A 20345-nucleotide genomic window follows, 5' to 3' on the forward strand; every position below is an offset into this window, starting at 1 on the left:
ACAAGGTGGGAGTTTCCTCTCCCATCTCATGTAGACAGTGTATGAAATATTGTGTGGCTATTTTGTGCTTTTACCAAGGGACTTCTATATTTAGATGTTTTCTGTTTAAATATCATTTTTTAAAATAATTCATGTGTTATGGGAGGTAGTCTAGCTAATCTTTGCACTAGTGCCCTTCTGAAAACTTTCTTATTCTGATTCTTAAAGACCATTCAAAAACATTGAATGTATAAGTAACACATTAAGTTACAGGAATTTATAATTAATAATCTTACAGCATCATTACTCCAGTAAACTACTAGGAAGGAGAAAGGTGTAATATATCAAGCTTGGCTCTCCATTATTATTTCCTTTATAGAAATAGAGTTTATCATGTTAATTTATAACTCTTAAAAATAAAAAGTCTAGTAAAGAAACAAATGTTTTAAAAATCAACACTTGAAATAATGTTGAAGTGAAATACTGTTTTTTCAGCTGTGGAAAAGAGTAATGGAGTTAGAAGCAAGAATGGCTTTAATTATTAGCTGTCTGTTGTGCTGGTTCCTTTAAGGGCTTTGTCATACATCAATAAATGCATTTAATTTTTTTTCTTGTTCCTACTTTTTTTCCTGAAGTGTTGACATTAGCCAATTAGATACTACATAAGATTTTCAGATTCTGTTGTAAACATTTATATGAGTAATTCAAGGATAATGGGACTGAGGGAATTACTAAATAGTGAGTAGAGATTTCAGAGGTGGAATCTAGAGCTGTATAGATTTTTAAAGTAATCACTGATCTTTGTACTAGTTTAAAAAAAAGAGACCAACCACCAAAAACTCCCAAGTGTTGATTGCCAGCTGTTCAGAGAGATAATTCTCAGTTGGACAGTTGTCTGTTGCCTGGTTACTGAAACAGAATAAAAAAAGTTAGCTTGCTAGCCAGCAGGTCTGTAGTACTTTGCATTTAAAAGGAAGCTGAAACTGACTATGTAACTTAGTAGGATCTTGAGATTGTTACATATCTAACTTGTCCTGTGTACTCTCACTTAGCAGATTCTAATTTGGTAGGCCTAGAGAAATTTTGACAAGTTAAAGTAGAAATTTGGCACTCATTTTTTTCTACCTGTAGGGACTTATTCATGTTAATGAGTAAATCAACTTTGACATAGTAAATGGCTTTGGTTTGCAAGAAAGTGCTGTGTCTTTGTCTTGTATAGAAAGGTTTATATGAACTTCTGACAGATTTGGAATGGTTAGTCTACTTTTAATAAATGACACAGGCTAACAACTAACTTTGTTGTCAAAATAAAGAATAGATTAAGGACAGCTGTTATGACAGGGAAATGCTGTATTTTAACTATTCAACATTTTCATTGTGATTGCTTTTACCTAGGTTTCAATATCATTGAAAATGGAAGTATTTTCAGTAGGTTAGAAAGCTTATGTAGATGAAGATGCTTCTAGTAACAGCATTGTTTTTTGATGAAGTCAGGATTTCTGTAAAGCAGTTATTCATTAAAAAATAAATAAGACTTAAGTTTTCCCCTTTCATGAAATTTAAAACTTTCATACAATAATTCAATAGTCTTTTGTAGATAGATCCAAGTTTTATTGGATTCTTGGTAGAGAACAGGTGTTAGAGATAATACTTTAAAAATATAAACAAGGAATGTCTGAATCTGTTGTTTTCCTCTTCTCCCTTGTGCAGTAAAAAAAACACGTGCTTGCTTTTCTTAATGGATGCAACCTGTAACAAGCAATGTCTTTTTCAAATTCTCTTTGATCTTGTTTGTTCTTTAGTTAATTTCATTAGCTTAGATATTGTCCTCAGTAGTGGACTAGAGAATTTATTTTGTCAGTGATCAGTATCTTTTTGGCCAGGGAAGAAAACCATGGATTTAGTGAATTTGTCAGGCTGGCCTCCAGAAATGGAGCATAGAGTGGTTGGGGAAGAGGGCTTGCACCTTGTTGCTATCACATTTCTGTCTTTGGACACAGCTCTCACGTAAAGTTAAGCAACAACTATAACGATTTGACTGAGAAATATTTTGGAGACTCATTGTTGCATCTTGCAGCAGTGCAGTCAGCTTTCCAGTCCCTCTTTGAATTTATTTTTTTCTTAGCATTTATCAGTAGGCCAGTGGGAATTAATGGCTTGGTGAGGAGTATCGTAGTTGCCAGTTGCCCAGTGCTGGAATGCTGCAGGTAATTGGGCTGGGCTGGTGAGAGCTGTGGCCGTGTGCTTCTCACGTTGCACTGCAGCTGCTGTTGATCTTAATTAATCTGACCCTCAGAGGCTGCAGTGTCATGGTATAAAACGCAGTGCATATTAGAAATTGGAAGGCTGCTTTTCTGACTCTTATTGATGGCCATGTTTCTAGGTAGGCTTTTTGGTTTTTCTAATTGCATTTGTTTGACACTAGCATAAAATTCTTAATGTACTTCAATCTAAAACTGTAAATATTTTTCCTGTTTAACAATCTATCTGTTGAGTAATGAAGCTGATGCACGTGTTTTTGAAATGTCATGGTTATAATGGATTTAGCAAAAATATTTCTGCTTATTCTGGCAATAACTGTTGTCTGTAACTGAAAAGAGTTATGCTGTGTCTGGTGTGAAATTCTGGTGTAGTATACTATGTTCTGTAGTGGGAATGCTTAGTGCTTGTTTTATTTAGCCCAGTCTTGTGGTTAAGGACTTCTAGTAGCATGGAAACATGGAAAATTGGAATTTGGTGTTGGCAAATGAAATCAATTAGTGTGCTGTGCATGTGCAAGGTTTTTAATTTACTGTTGGTATATGACTGTCTTCATCCTGACTGCATGACATAGATTTAGGAAAATAGGCGGTTCCTTACAATTCACTCTGGTATTCAGGGTCATTTTCCTTTCCTCAGAGGAAATATCAAACTATACTATAACCTAGAGATCTCATGAGTGTTCCAGTACAGATTTGTGTAGCTCTATTCCATCCCATTTTTGTTTTGATTTCAGAGTTTTTCCATCCCAACTCATGTCATTATAAAGATCAACTACATTGCTTGTATTTTGATTAAAAATAGAGAAAGGATTGTCAGAATACTCTGCTTTTAATTTTCCCTGTATTTGATAGACACATAAAATATTTTAATACATAAAAATCACAAGATCAAAATGCCTACCCACCCATATGAGCTTGTTTTCACTTTAACATATTGATAATTATGGTTGAAACTCCAGTAAGATTACTTAATGTTAAGTGTGTTGCTCTTGATAACAGCCAAGCATTGCAATTCCTTTGCAAGAACTTAACTGATCTAATGGAAATGTCAGTTCAAGGCAGTCTTTGCAGATACATCTATGGAAATCAGCTCCCAGCTGTACAATGCTAGCATGCTTTTGTAGCCTTTGATTATGGATTTATCACTCTTTGCTTGAACTAGTTATTGTTTTTCTGGACTTCTGAATTGCAGTAAATTTGTGTAAGGTTTAAGTGTTCTGCTTAACGGATGAACAAAATATAGTCTTCTTTGTGAAAGGTTGGAGAACCTTTCTTCTAGGTTGATGAACATGAACCTAGGTTGACATAGGGGATGTGAGTAACTAGCTGTGCAACCAGATAGCACTTCAAAGAGCAGTGTGTTAAGGACCAGGTTTAAAGTTAAACATTGGTGGTATGACTGACCAGGAGTCAGATCCCTTGTAAGTGAGAGATACTCTTGTCAACTTATGTGTATGAAAGTGGTTATGTAACATTAGCATTTGTTGGATGTAAAGAAGTATGAATCTTGGACAAAATTTCATATTTACCTGGTCTTGTAGGTTTTGATTTTGAAAAGACTAAACATCTGTTTTTCATCGTTGATCTCTCACTGCATCCTGCAGGGCCTGTCATCTCAGCATTGACAGGATCAGATGAAAAATACAATCGATGTGTTGACATTTTTTTGAGAATCACTCAGGTAAGATTACTTGTTATACAGAACTACAGTGAAATTCATGGCTGCTGCTAATGTTTCACCAGTTGGAGCCTTTGCATTCTCAATCATTAATTAAATTAGATACTGAGGTTCTCTGCATGTTCCCTTGTTTCTATTTTAAAAGCACTTTTTGTGCCTTGCTCAGTGCCATTTAACTCTCTTGTAATTTCCCACATAAAGAGCTTCACACATTTGTACTATTTTCCCCCACTTGATAGAGTGGCACCTGTTTGCTTGAATCAAGAACCATAGTGCACACCTCCAAAGCTCTTGGAAGATTTGTATGTATTTTTTCATTCTCAAGTAGTGACTTTAGTCATATTTAGATTCTTCATTGGCAATATGGGGAAAAAATTCTCTGTAGAGAACCAGATAACCAGGTGCAGCAGCAATTTATCATCTTCCTGGTGTGTTCTAAATTCTGGCTTTCAAATTGCACATGAAAAATTACAAATATTTAATGGAATATGCAATGGTGGAGTTGTTATTTTTACAACATGAGTTATTGGAAATATTTATATTAGGTCATGCACTGGAAAAGTAGGAAATGGCATGTGTCCATTCAGTTGGCTTTGTTGAGCATCCAGTGTACTTACAAAATTAAAACTGTTATCAGAGTGTATTCCAAAAGAGTTGGGCTATGAAATGTCATGGCAGTGAGGGAAGGGGGAGGAAGGACCAGTTGGGCTATATGCCAGTGTTGGAGCTTGATCTAACAGTGGTTTACATTTTGTCCCCATCTGTAATCTGGTGTTAGGAGATGCCAGGGTGTACGTAGGGTAATCTACAGTGCAAGTTAGAAGCAGCAGCAATTCAGGTGCTGCCATGGATACAGTTTTGGCAGCAGTATTGAGCTGGAGTTATAGAATATTTATGTTTTATTGTAATCTGGCAGTCTACCAACAATTTTCCTGAGGAACACAAGAAAACAAAACAAAAAAAAAAAGGGAAATAGGTGGCTTTTTATTGGATTTATGACCTGGATTCGAAAAAAACTTCTGTGGGGCAAGAGAGGGTCTTCCAGCATTCTGTCTGTGCTGATTTTTCAAAGGTCTGCAATGAAACGCTGCTGTTGGATGCCTTAAAGCTTTATAAAAATGATTTGTTGCAAGTGTTAGATGTAGAACATGTATGGGGTTTGTTTTCTGCCTTGCATGTGTGTGCACACGTCAATCTTTGTATGTCTTCTACTTACATTATTAGGTGAACACTTGGCAACTCTGTCAATCTAAAGTAAAATTTGTATTTCCCAGGAATTCCTTATACATATGTCATTTCCTACTTCTGATTCTTTTACTGTGCACGGCAGTACACTGAAGTCTGCCAGTTCTTTGTTGAGATTAGTCTTCATCAAATAACATATAATTTTCAGCATAGCTAAATACTCAAAAAAAAAAAATAAAGGAAAAAGAAAGTGTTAACTTTACAAAGATTCCTTTTAGGGATGTATATTTTTGTGTTTTTTTTTTAAATGCTGGTGTTATGCCAAGTGCTCATCTTGTATTTGCACTACTTTTAACAATAATAAAATACGTACTTTATAATTTTATAAGATTTGTAAGTTCTGTGTGGATACATCTATGACTAGCTGTTCTAGTAAGTGCCAACATGATATATTATGAATGAAGTATTAATGAATAATTTTTTTATTTTTGATTTTTTTGATTTATTGATTCATAGCTAGAAAGATGGTTATTTCCCTGAACAGCTAGGATTTAGAAGGAAAAAATGGTTCCTCTGATTTTAAATCAGACTGTTAAAAATATTTGAGTGTCTGTACATATATGTATAATTGCTAGTCTCAGAACTTTAGTCTTGCATGCTCTTGATGGTAGAAAATCAATTAAATGGGCAGCTATATTTGTCCCATTAGGTTTCCTGTACCTTTGGAAAACAAAATCCCTTCCGTTTATGCAAATATTTTATACCTTCTAGTCTAGGAGGCATAGAATGGATAGTGGTAACAAGGTTGGTGTTTGAATTAAACAAGACATTTATAACTAGTTTATTTTTATTTCAGGTTTTTTTAGTAGTGATTTCTTGATTAGTAACATCAAGATTCTATTGTTTCTGTATTATTTTTTCTAATGGCTCTTTTGTCTGATAGTCATTACTAGCTGAAAGAATGTTAGTTGTGATGTTCAGAAGTAGTTCAGTTCTGTCCTTCACACTTTATTATCTAGCACTTTCTGAAATCTTTAGTGCAGACATAAGGACACAAAATTTAGTCATCCATAATTGCAAAATAAGTACCTTGATATTTCCCTTTTCCAACACACGTGGATATGCTCAGAATGAGGAAAAAGAAGCTTCTCTTTATTTATTCACTTTGTCTATTTTTCAGTGGAATCATATGGTGTATAATGGACTACCATGCTTTCCATGTTGACTAGTCCAGGAACATGTGAAGTTTCACCTCGTGTGAAATTCTTTGTTTTCTTTTATAAAGAAGTCTCTGCTTGTAAAGTTTGACAATGTTGTATTGGTTGTCTGAAGATTTTTGTTGTCTATTGTCAAGAATTTTGCTTTTTACTAGGTTAGCTAGTTATGATTTGATTGCCTTGTTTCTCCCAGTACAAAATTTTGGAAGAGATTACAAAAATTTGCTAAGGGTTGCAGTATTTCACCTGCAGTAAGACTTAATGAACTTTTGCTTGAAAATATGCGTATAGTTAGATGGGTTCCTAAGATAACCCAAGGACTTTTTTTTTCTGTAAAGTATTGATGCATAGGAGTTCAGAGTGGGTGGTCTTAATGCTCTTGGTACTTATTAGCATGCAAGTATCTTAATTTGGATGGGTTTTCCCTGTAAGGGATTCTAAGAAAGCATACAGGAGTTTTGGTGTAAATTAGTGTATATTTGTAGGACTGGTTTTGTGTTACAAGGTTTTCGTATTTCAAGCTATAGTTATTTGGGAGGTGCAGATAAGCTGATGATGATCATCTGATATTCAAGTCAAGTGTGCTTAAAACTAGAAGTATTTCAGGAACTATATCAAATTCTGTATTTTTAGGATGACCTACTTCAGTAGGTCTAGAAAGAGGTGTGATGTTGCAATGCTGATTTAGGGGAAGTAGTGCTATTAGAAATTATCTGCTGAATTGTGATGCAGTTTATTGGCAAACCAAAGGAGAATGATGGCATACTTTGTGATTGATGACTGTTTGAAAAGAAGCAAGTGTATCCGTAGGTGTTCTGGAATCTTCTTAGGTAAGTCTCTATGTAGTGGGAGAGACCAGTATATGCAGAAAATTTGAGAAGATTTTATCACTCCATATTGAATAACTTTAGAAATTTCACTCTGCTTGAAGAAGATTTTCTTGTGTTAATCCCTTTAGCGAGCAGTAATTTTTACATAGCATTTTCACATGCTGGATTTTAAGGGGGTTATAATTTCCCCCATTTCTTTGTCCTTTGCTCAAAATCAAAAGGTTTTCATATTGGTTTCCTGTACAGATGTTTCTCCGAGTTAGAAATTAACTTGTGTTGCCTGCTTCAAAATATGGGATATCCCCAATATTTTCCCTCTTCCATTGGGGAAATTGAGGAATCTTGCTGGATGGGCCATGCTAGAGTGCTGAAGGTAGTTAAAAATACATATTTAATCCAGAAAATACTATGTGTGTGCTGCTTATTTGGGGAAGTCAGTGATTGTCTGGATAAGTATTTAATTTCAGTGTTTAGTCTTTGAGTTATTTTTAGAGCTCCAAATTTTCCCACTACAAATCTTCGAATTCTGAATCTCAGTAGTAGTTCACCATGTCTAAGTGCTGAAAAATGAGTAGTTTATTTCATAAGCATTTTAACATGAATCTTTTTTTACTACTGCTTTTATACTTGCTCTTCAGAATAGGAATTCCACCATTAAAATCATCACTGATGAATTCAGAGAAGTGAAACTACCAGTTTTTAGGTAGGGTGAAGATGTTTGGATGCAATCAAAACCTGATGAATTGTTTCCCATTTTTTGTTTTGCTTGAGGTCAAATATTCCCCTAGAGGTGAATTCTATTTCTCCAGTTCTCCAGGTGTCATTCTTCCATTTTTGCACTGCTGAAATTCTAGTACCTTAAGCAAAAAGAAATAAAAATTCTTTTTTTTTCTCTTAAGCATGAGGACTGAAAATTATAATTTTTTTCCTATTTGCTGCTGCCTCCCACGTGAGTAATAATACCAACAGTTTCTGTATACAAACATTAAATTCAGGTAAGTATTGAGTGTATGCAAGGTGAACTACACCTCCAGTCTACGTAGTCCTGAAGTAGTGTGTTTAAACATAGGGATAGATGATTAGTAGTGAATTTAAGATATATATGTATGCTTCTACTTTATGTCTTTTGGTAAAAGGCGTCTGTCCTTTTTGTAGCAGAAGGATGTTGGATATTTTGTTTTGGCTTTTTTTTTTTTTCCTGGTGCTCATTTATGGTAGTTAAGATTTACTGCTGCCTTTTCCCCTGAGAAGAGTTGTGTTCTCACCATTTTCTAGGCTTGCAAACAATTGTAATTGAACTTTTCTCAGCTGGCTAGAGATGTTTGAATCTGTATTTGGAGATGTCTTCCTACATTCAATTCTATTATAGTCAATTAAATGATGGACACAGGAATAATGCATGTGTTTTGTTAAGGATAATGTAGGGTGCCTTTTCATTTATAAATAGTTATTCAGATATTTATCAAAAATATGTATATTATACAGATTACCAGTATGAACTTGCCAAATACGCGTATTTTCCCCTTTTGGGGTAAGAGTTTTGTAGTATTTTCTTTTAGTTCATGGTCCCTTTGCAAAGAAAGCTACACTGTTTTAAAACTTCCTTTTAAATTTTAATGCAGATATGTAATATTTACTAATACCAAAAGCATTGCAAGTGATAAAAATTTAGTGTATATAATCAATGGTTTTTTGGAATTGTTTTATTCTTAAAAATGGTCTGATTTTCTGATCTTTATGTATAGACTGGCTTTTTAATATATTTGTAAATCTGTTCAGTAATTCCATATAGAGAAATACTGTCTTTATGTTAATGTATGGCAGTCTTGCTAAAAGATACATTTTAAAAAAAGTGCTAGATCTAATGCAGATTCAGTTGCAAATCCTCTTCAAACTAAACATTTTCTGAAGTCCCTTTCCATTTGCAAATAATTGCTCTGGCTACAACTACTAATTTTTGTCTTTTATTTTGTTTTACTTTATTGATTTTAGCTTTGAAAGGTATAAATAAAAATTTATGAAGTATGGAGGTGACTGAATTATCAAAAATTATACAAACAATTAGTGGGGAGGATTCTGTAAAGTTTTAATTTGAAATGCTAAAAAGGCATGGGAAAGCTTTCTAAAAATAAATTCTAAGGATATATTTGCATTTTGGCTTAAAAATAATAATCATGAAGTCAAATTGCCCTATTTTTCATTATTATTACATAAAGAGTTTTGACTCATCTTTTAGAATGATTATTTGGACTTTTATTGGGGAAGACTTGACTTATGTATGGGAGAAATCAAGTCTATTCACCTTCCAACTTTTCATTAAGAAAATTTAAATACTTAAATATTTTAAGTATTTCCCATATTCTGGGTAGTACAGATGTTTAGACAAGTCTTTATTTTTTTCAATATTTTAATAATAATATTAAATAATATTTTAATATTATTTTAGTAATATTGTCCTTATTTGTTTATTGAATATAGAAACCTAAAATATGTTGTGGTGTTCAGATCCTAATGCCTTTCATATTATTTCAGAAAAAAATTAAAATAATTTTTACATGTGTTAGAATTTGAGCTTAAAAGAAACCTTTTGTAAAGGTAATTGCAGGTTCAAGGACTTTATGCTGGAAAAAAATGGGGAGGCACATTTAATGAAATTCTTGTATGTATAATAACTCTCATGATTGTGATGTAATCTCTGTTTTTTAGAGTAAGACAGTATGTTCAAAGGTATCCTGGTATTATCTGCTTTCTGTTGAAATTATCAAATACACCACCTACAGTTTGTGAGAAATAAGGGAGACAGTGGAAAATGCATTTGATGACTGAGTGGCATATCTTTATTTTTTACCCTTGGACAAGAAACAAAAGTATTTGGAATGGCTGCTACACAGTTATTTGTCTATTAAGGTGCTAGCTGTTAGCATGTCTGATTTTTATTGTCTAAAAATTCATGGTCCTGTTTGAGTTGGAAAAGGAGAGATTAATATTATATAATGTTTCATAGTAATTGTGTGAGCTCTTTGCTTATTTTCACAAAGAAACATTAAAAAAAATCCCTCTGAACAGCTGAAGTGACATGAAGCACCAGCTGGGGAATCTGAAATAAAATCTTTTAGAGCATGATTTGTACTAAACTGCAATTAGAATGTATGATTCTGCACTAGCAATTGTTCTGAGTGAGGTCAAATTGCACATGAAGGAACACAAGTGATGTCTGTCTTGACTGCAACTGATGTCTGTACACGTGCTATTTCACAGTATTTTTTATTCACATGCAAAACTGGGAGAATGACTAACTTGATTGTTTTGTTTGTTTATTGTCAGTTAAGACTTAGTGTGTCAATAGGTGAATTAAAGAATTGAAAGAAAGAAAAAATTGAAAATAACCTTTTAGAAAAACATGTTCTTAAAAACTTAAAATTAATTTTTACCCAAATATTTTAATAATAGGAAAGTTAAGAGCAATTCTGAAACATCAGAGACTTGTTCCAATGCATTTTTTTCCTTTTTAATTTTTTTTTTTTTAACCTGTGCATGTTAGAATTGCAATATTGACCTACTGGTATTATAAAAAGATAGCTTTTTCTGTTTTCAGGAAAAACTGCATTTTGACACATTGTTTAAAAACTAGAACAGCTCTGCATATGAAAACACAAACTGTGATAATTAGATAGTATGCCATATGTGGTAGTTTAAGTTGGCATATATCTCAAATGGCATGTTTAATGTACTGTATTACTGGAATTAGTAATTTTACAGCTGAGAGCTGTTAATTCTGTTATACTCATTGCCTCTTATGAACCTGTAGGTAACGATAGCAGACATTTTTCTTTGCAAAAGCCTGTTTCTGATAAATTAAAACAGTTGTAAGCTGCTATGTTTTTAATGGAATCTTTGACTAGTGTATGTTCCTCATAATATTTTAGGTGTTTCTAACTACTTCAGGATCCTAAGATTTTCTGAAATAAAGATCTAGTTGGTATTGACGGATGGTCACATTTTTTGCTTGATGAAATATATGTAGTCAGGAAAGATGGAAGGTCTGTTTTTTCCATATAGCATTTTTTTTTCTCCCTGCATAGAACTTCCCCCACTTTTTGTTGGGGTAAAAAATATTGTTAACCCTAAGTGCTTGAGAATTATTAACAGTGGTTAAAATCCACAGACCTGTGCATTCTACAGTGTAGCTGAACAGAACTCACTGGTCATGAAAAATCAAGGGAGTAAAAAAAGTCAAGACTTTTGAGTACAACTGTGTATGCCTGAGATGGAGTTAAATTTTCTTTTTCATAGCAGCTTGTATGGTGCCAGGTTTTAGAGTTGTGACCAAAAAGTGTTGACAATACACTCACGTTTTAGCTCTTGCTGAACAGTGTTTGCACAGTGGCAGGGCCTGCTGTTTGTGACTCTGCTCACCTCCCCAGTGAGAAGACTGGGTGTACAAAAAGAAGTTGCCAGGTGGGTAACCTGAGCTGTCTCAAGTTACTCCATGCCATATAAGGTCCTCACAAAAGAAAAGAAAATGAAATGGTGTGGAGTGTTCAGCTAGCATTTTGCTCAGAGAGTAGCTGGGAAATGATCTGCCTATGGACTCTAGTGATTGCCTTTGCTTCACCTGTTTGAGTCACAGAATCATAAAGGTTGAAATCCACTTAAATTCAACTGTCGTCCCACTAGCAACACCACCATGTTCACCATCAAGCCATGTCCTAAAGTGCCATACCCACATTTTTTGAACACTTTGAGGGAGGGTGACTCCACCATTCCTCTGGGCAGTCTATTCCAATGCTTTACACCCTTTTTGTGAAGAATTTTTCCCCAGTATCTAATCTAAACCTCCCTGGGCATGGCTTGAGACCATTTCTTCTTATCCTGTCACTGGTTGCCTGGGAGAAGAGGCCAATCCCCACCTGGCTACAATCTGCTTTCAGGCAGTTGTAGAGAGCTGTAAGGTCTCCCCTAATGTGCTTCTTCTCCAGGCTAAACAGCAGCTCCCTCAGTTGTTCTTTATAAGACTTTGTTCCAGACCCTTCACTAGCTCTGTTGCCCTTCTCTCGATACACTCCAGCCACTCAGTGCCTTTCATGTAGTGAGGGGCCCAAAACTGAGTACAGGATTTGAGGTACAGCCTCACCAAGTGCTGAGTACAGGGAAATGATCACTTCCCTGGTTCTGCTGTTGCTAGCCAGGATGTTATTGGTCTTCTTGGTCACCTGGGCATACATAGGCTGATGTTCAGCTGACCAGCAACCTCAAGTCCTTTTCTGCCTTTTTTGTGGTTTTTTTTTTTATTTTCTTCCTATTTTCATTTACTTTCTATAATATTTTTATCTTGACCCATGATTTTTCTTGATTTGCTATTAGTATTTTCTTCCCCCATTCTGCTGGGGAAGGGGAGTGGGCAAGCAGCTTTGTGGACTTATCTGCTAGACAGGATAAAGCCCACCACCAGGATTATTAATCTGTTTGTGTAGTGCAAATATTCTGCCTTTCTAAAAATGTAAAGGAGGGTGAAAGACACACTGACAACTTCACTCAATTTTGTCTTTACGTACTGGCAAACATTGCTGAGGGTTGTAAAAACTAATTCTATTTAAAGCTTTTGGTGTTGATTAGGTCCTCATCTGTTTTCCACTACAGATATTGTTGGTGTGGCTCTAGGCTGGGTATACAAAAGGAGCATGGTATAGAAAGCAACAGTGAGAGATCTTTTCGGATGGAAATTCAGGTGAAACATTAGAAAATAGGCGTGGAACGGGCTTCATGGTTTAGGGAATCCATTTCTCTGTTGTCTTTCCCAACAAATCCATAAAATCTCATAATTGTTACCCTTTTAATGCCTTCCACCTGCCCCAAAACTGAGGTGATGCTGCCAGTTCCAAGCTCCTCCACAAGAGAAACGCTGTGGAAAAGGTCTGAAACCTCTTTACTCACTTAAGAGATGTCCTAAATAAAATGGATCAGGGTGACAAAGGAAAATGTGCCCTTATATCTTAGTGCCTGTTTGTATTAGACTATTCAAACAAGCTAGTGGGAAGGTGAGACTTTGATAGCAAAGCAAAGGGGACATTTCTTTTTCTTTCATAAGAAAATGAAATTTAGTTAATGATAAGAATTGCTGTCCTTTTTGACAGAACTATTAACAGAACATGATACTCTGTAGTCATACTTTTGGATCATTAAGTCCAATTCCAGCTTATTTCAGGTAGCTATCATTCATAACCCCACTCTATGAAAGACCTTTCAAAGACAGATAGGAACTTTGAAAATTGCAGAGCTTCATTAGCACTGGGATTTGCTGCTCACTCAGCCTTTTTTCATCAAACATGTGGTTCCTTTCACAAAAAATATGGTATTAAGATAACTTTTTAGCTTTGACAAGTTCTGATTTAAAAGTCAAGTGACTGAGTGGGGTGTCACATGAATATCTGATCAAGTTCATAAATCAGTGTGTGAGTTGAACATCATTTTGATTGGTAATGAAAACTGTGTTGAAGTTAAGCATGGCATTCTAGACTGTTCACCATTATCTTTAAACCAACCATACTGTCTTCTAATTTGCATGATATTGTGGTTATATTTTTATTAATGTTCTGTGTGCTCCTCAGCCATTTTAAAGCTGGTTTCCGTTCTGTGTTTCAATTTGTGGTTTTCTAATTGTAATAAATATTTGTCTATAGAAAAGGTGATCCAATTGTCTCCACCACCCTCCCCCCCCCTTAATTGGAACAGTGAAACTAAAACTCAAATAGTTGAAGGGCTTCAGATGTTCAATTTCCTGTTGTTAACCTCTGTTGTAGGTGAAAAGGCTGTGGAAATGGGTTTTTAATCTTGTAATTAAATGCTACCAGAGTTGTGTATGAGCAGATCGCTGAGGAGTGCTTACTAGACCACATGTTTAAGAGTTTTGCCTCCTTCAGGTGTTTTACTGTCATTGACTGTAGCTAATCTATGGTGTCTGGGTGATTGCTCCTATGGTGCTACTGCTACCACTGCCTTGGCAACATAGAGTGTGAGGGGAGATGTGTTTCGATTTTTTGTAGTGCCTTTGCAAAGACAGGCAAGAAAGCAAAGCAGTGGCTTTTTTACTCTAAAAATTTGGTCCCATTTAATAACACTTTCACGGGATGAAATAGCTCTTTCTCTAGCTCAGTCTCAACAAGTTTCGAAATAAAACTTTGAGCAGTATCCATAGTAATCGTTATAAAAAAGGGACAGAACTTTTTATTTTGGATGGGCATTGCATACCCGCGCAAATGTAAAAATTGGGTCATTTGAGAGCTATAGGTGTCCATATATATGCAGTATGGTGTTATGTTAGATACTTACCTTTTTGTTATTGAGTCCTGGTTTGACTTTCTTGTCATTTCCGTATCTTTGTTTTTTGTTTGTTGTTCACAATGGTTGTATTTTTGGTGTAGTTCACTCTGAAATGCACAGAGTTTGCCTGAATGATGATGATTTCTAGAAAAGGGACAAGAAAATGGAACTGCAAAGAGAAAGCACTTTCAAATAGTTCATTTAAGCAATGCTCAGCTACTTGAAATCTAAACTCCTTGGCTTAAGATTTGTAAAAAGTTACCAACTTCTAAATTGGAGTCTCAGGAAATCAACATCAGGGTATTTTGTGAAAGGAGGTATTGAGTATAGGGAGGTTTCTGATTGCTCTAGACTTCTGATGACTATTTCTTCATTAAAGCTGAGGGTTAGGGAAAGGGTTAGCTTTTTGACTGGTTTAGTATTTTAGATACAAGAATTATTTAACTTTTCTAAATAAAAGACATTTTTGTTCTAAAGTAGATTTTGTTAGCAGTACTTTTTTTGTAGACGTCAGTAATTGTTTTTTCTTAAACTTTTTTTTGATCAGCTTAAACTTTGAGTGACTACAGCTGTACTTTATAGCACTCTAAATTTCTATGCATAGCTGAATAAGAGAAACAAAAGTCATATTGAAATATAAACAACAACTCCTGATTTGGTAATACAGGAATTTTGTAATAAAATTTATATTAAAATATTTTCAGATTATACTACATGCACAGTTCTACTTTATTTCTAACTGAGGGGTCATTAAATATTGATACTTTTGTGTATAACAGAAAGTTCAGCAGTTTTAAGTTCTTACAAAGTTTTGTCATAAGTGATGCTAATACCATTTTTACAGCTGAAAGTATTTTACAGTTTAAGATTCCCTTACAATGTGTGCAGTGGGAGATTGCGCATATTTTAGATTTTGTGACGACAGCCTGATCTCTGCCTACTTCCTGAAGACGATGATTGTGTCTTGACTGATTATGTAGGAACCCATAAGATTCCCATATTCTGTCCCAGATGGAAATGCAGAACAAAAAATTGTTTTTATTCAGTTGGTTTACTCCAGTCATTGTTTAGGAGACAAAAACAGTTTTGGAATTAACTTCATGTAAGAATGTGATATGTTTTATGTACACACCACATTTGTGTGCTTATATGACATCACATGAAAATTTATAAATGTGAAATAGCAACCTTATAGTGCATTTGTCTAAATTAAAGTTTACTGAATGAGTTTGATAAGTTTTGTCATGAAAACTTGTGTCTCAGATGGAATCAGAAGTTAGGGGAGTGGTTTTGTGTTTTTTTGAACAACCTACAAAATTAATAAAACCTTTCCAATTACTCTCTATGTGTGTGCAGCACATGTGTTTTTAACAGTTATGTTAATTTCTTGTTTTTAATTAGCAGTCAGGATAAGTAAATACTAAAAGGGTGCAGTTGTTTTGTGACTGTCATTTAATCTTGCCTGAATTGAAAAGCTTTTTTAATGATAGTTATGGTAGATGTTACTTTAAAATGTGGAGAACTAAAGCTCTTTACTCTATTTAAAATAAACTATTCTTTTTCATTGATGATTGATGTGGAGGAGAACTACCTTTGAATACTGCAACTATGGTGTTTTTCTAGAAATCTTATAAATTTAACGCACTCTATTTATCCCTTGTTTTACCCAGTTTTTCTTCATCATTCAAACACCAGCATTTATTTTCTAGAATGAAGCTGTTAGTCAAAGTGGAGAGCTTTGCCTCACTTGGTGGACATCTTGTACTCTAGCTTTCTTTCTTCTGCCTGTGTGTACTTGTTCGGTGGTCTGTGAACTTTATTTTTCATGCAAGTGCTATACTGGATTGAATTCTAAAAGGTAATCTTAACTTCAGTTGTGTCTTACAAGGAGCTACAGTACTTTTTGTAATAGAGAAGTATCTCTGTTCCAAGTATCTACAGAAGTAGATAGAAAAGTATCTACATTTTTATATTTTCTCTTCCCTTCTCCCTTATCTCCTTCAAATTCTTAAGGACTTTCCACCTTGTGAAAACTAGATTCAATTACAAATGAAGAATAGTTCTGAATTTGAAATTCTAAAGCATCTGTTTCAGGAAAAAAATACTTTCTTAATTTAAGAATGTATTTTGTGTAGCTGGTCATGAAGAACTCTTTACTTACGAGCAGGGAGAAGGTTACATAAATAGATGAAAAATTCATATAATTTAGGTCAGAATGTGAAGAACTTTAGTTAACTTAGACCCTGAATATTCAAGTAAGCAAGGAATTATACATTGCAAATATGTTTCTTGGGGTATCTGTAAGGTTATATAGATAAAAAAAAAGAAGTTTGTAGATTCAGTGGAATAATTTTATTATTTTATTCTAAAATTGTACGTTACCTTTAGTTATTACTTATGCTGGCTCGGGAGCAAATGAGGAACAGTGGTGCCTTTTTTACAGTGTACGTAGGAAAATGGCCTTTGAAAAGCTAAGGCAAAACTGATGTATAAAAAAGTATTGCAAATCTGCATGTTCTTTGTCAGTAAAAAAAAGTACTCCTGTGCAAATATGAAAGGATTTCATTCCTACTTAGAAGTGGCACTGATAGGTTATCTACTTGTCATAAGCACTGTATTTATATTCATGTGATATGTTACTGGGGGGAATGCTGTTTGATTGTGATATTGTGGTACTTATGCTTCAGTACCAGTACTGCATTTGGTTATTATTGGTATTCTCCATTATTGTTTTAAAAAACAGCTTTGAGCTCAGTGGTTGAAGTTACTGTTTTCTTTCATGTGTAGATATGAACAGTTGTAAATTAAATTTGACCATCTGTCACACTGACAGTGTTTGAAAATTTAGTAATTATGTCAAACATTACTGGTGTAAATTTGATGTAACTAAACCCCAGACTATTAGCTGTAAGGAATCTTGTATTGCAGTGTAAGAATATTTATCAGTTTCTACTACTTATCTAATATTGTTTAATATCCCATATTCTAATGTACATAACTTTATGCAAGTGTAAACTGAAAGACTAAAATACCATAAAAGTTACAAACAAAGATAAAGAATAATTTAAAAGGACATTTTGGATAATACTTCAAGATGATTGTGACTGACTTCTCTCTGCTGTTTGATAAGAGATTATTATTATTATTAAGTAACTGAGAAAAGGGAGAGTGGACAAACATTCCTGATAGCTATTTGCATGACATTCCTGTTTATGCGACGTTCTGTCCTTTTCCCCCGGCCCCTGGGCAGCTCCAGTGCCTGGAGCAGCACCGCCTCTCTCTGGGACCCGGGTTTCGCCACTTTTCCTGGACGCAGCTCTGTTCTGCGGTCCGGGCGGAGCTGGCCGCAATTTTGACCGCCATGAGCGAGGGAGTTTGGTGAAGAGGCGAAGGAATTGTCCAATTCGCCCACGAGGGAGGCTGAAAGTCATTTATTGGCTGCGGAGATCTGTGGCAGAGAGGTCGTGACCTGTCTCCAGCACCCATGTGGGGGAAAATGGCCCCAAGTTTCGGGAGGCGTGGGGTTTTATTTGGGGCGGGGTGAGGAGAGCAGAAGCCCTCCCGCCCAATGGGGACAGGCGCCGTGATGATGATGAGGACCACGGTGACCAACAGGGATGTGACAGGGGCAGACCCCGGGCTCTGGAGTGAACGGGGTTGCGGGATCGGGATGACAGACACTGAAATCTCCGGACGGGATGGGGAGTGGTTACAGGAGTGACGGGCTGAAGCTCCAACAGTGAGAGACCCAGAGAGGACGGCTGTGGGGCGGGGAGAAACACAGAGGGGTGCATGGGGCTACACAGAGCTCAGCTAGCTAACTCAGATTAGAACCCCTAATCTACTCCCAAATCAGGGATGCCACGTTTATGCACTTTTTTGTTCCAAATCTCACACTACCTAGAACAAAAATATCTGATAGGTGTTCTAAATGAAGTAGCATCAAATTGTAAGGACTATATTGAGCTAAATTCAATTTAAATTTTAAAAATTGGAATAATATGTACAAAAACAATATCTATGTTTATAGCTTCATAAAAGATGTAACCACATATCATTATTGGCAGAGTCATGTTCTCTAAACCAGAATCTTGTGTACCTAAATGAAACTCAAGGAAGAGAAGAGTTTGTTTTAGGGAAATACAAGGTGGAGAAGAAAGGTGGTCAAATTGTAGAATAATAGTTGTCATAGTCATTTTTCTAACTTTGATATTACCCATTGAGGCTTATTGTGATTAAATTAGTGGAAATAAGCGAAGTGGTATCTCACTCATAAGTTATATCCTAATAGCTAATTTCTGTTATTTTGTCTGCTTTGTGATTTAAAAAAGGGAGAAAATAGGAAAAATTCCTCATGCATGTATATATCAATTCTAAAATATTTTGATCTATACTGTCTCTGTAAGTCATAGTAAAGAAAAAATTATGATAGGCTTTATAGCATGTTTGGAAAGTGAGTTTGTCTGAAGTATTTTTGTTAGAGATTAATCAAATGTAATGGTTATCTTAAAAACAGCAGTCATCTTAAGACTAATAAAATTCTTAGGTAGCTGTGGTAAAACATAAGTGAAACCTGATTTTATGAGGCTCAAAAGAATTGCTGATATATTTTCCCCATCCTAGCTATGTGTTATAAAATGCAGGCGGTAGGTTGGGTTTCCTTTTTTTTTTTGTGTTTTTTGTGTGCGATTTTAAGTAAGTAGAGATGTGCTGTTTGAAAATTTTGCACATGATAATTTGTTGTCATAGGTAAATCATCTGACTTATTTTATGATATATCAAGTCTTAAGTGTTTAATCTATTCCGTTTTAAAGGTATTTTATATAAGGCATAATTCTGTGTGGCATGTCTAGGTTGCTGTAGATGTCTGCTTTTTTTCTGTGTGTGTTAAGGGGGATGCTGATTGTTGTTGTTCCCTGTAAAGCATATTATTCTAGTGACAAAGATTAAACCTAAACAAGTTCCAAACATTCAGATCTCATGGGTTTAGGAAATCCCAGACACTTTTAATTTTGTACTTACAAAGTAAATCTCCTGAAGAAGCTGTGAACATTTGTACAAAAAATTGAATGCAATTAAGCAGCTAATTATCAAAATCAAATTCAACCAGGTTACCTGCTGCCAAGATTCCTCACTTAAATTGCTTAGGGAAAAAACTTAAGAAACCCATTGCAGACATATATTAATAAACACGTTCTAAAGTACTGTAGTGTCTGTAGCCTTCTGATTCTTATGATAGCTTTATGTTAATGCAAAATCAGTAGAAGTCTATTATTTCTGTTGATGATTTGAAGGTATTTATAAATTTGCCTTGGTCAAATAGCAGAATTGAAAATGTTAGAAGTGCCTGTTTCTGACAACAGTCAATTTACTTGCAGTGTAGGATTAAAAATTAGATATTTTGAAAAACAAGGCAGGAATGTAGAAACTTGTCCTCCTTATCAGGCATTTACTGCAACTTCCATTGAATTATCATTGTGAAATATGTTTTCATATGCAGTAAGTAAATTTAGGGCAATGGGAGGCTTTCTTGGCTTCAGCTTGTCCCAATACTTTTCCTATTTCCCCCTTTCTTCACTTTCCGTTTGGTAAAACATTTGGATGTGGAAGGGAAGGAACCATATTCCACAACAATCCCCATTAATGTGATCATGGAAGGTCACAATGGTAGTAGTGTATGCAGAGTGTGATAAACATACTGTTACTATGTGAGCAGCTGAACACTGGGAAGGTGCACTGGGAAGGTGCACTAAGGTGCATCTTTCTGTAATGATGACTTTTTTTTTTCAGAATAGAATGTTTCATTCAATATGGTCCTTCTTGCGTTCATATTTTCAATACAAACATTTCAATCAAGTGTATTTGGGAATCAGGA

At 35.0% G+C, this 20345-nt stretch overlaps 1 protein-coding gene across 3 annotated transcripts in view; it reads left to right on the forward strand.

Moving 5' to 3' along the window:
* The window catches only part of NOVA1 (NOVA alternative splicing regulator 1), a 141134-nt gene that overhangs the window by 6139 nt on the left and 114650 nt on the right, over window positions 1–20345 (forward strand). The gene's annotated exons all lie outside the window — the stretch shown is intronic.

This window comes from Anomalospiza imberbis, chromosome 6 (genome assembly GCF_031753505.1).
Source record: "Anomalospiza imberbis isolate Cuckoo-Finch-1a 21T00152 chromosome 6, ASM3175350v1, whole genome shotgun sequence".
Taxonomy (NCBI): domain Eukaryota; kingdom Metazoa; phylum Chordata; class Aves; order Passeriformes; family Viduidae; genus Anomalospiza; species Anomalospiza imberbis.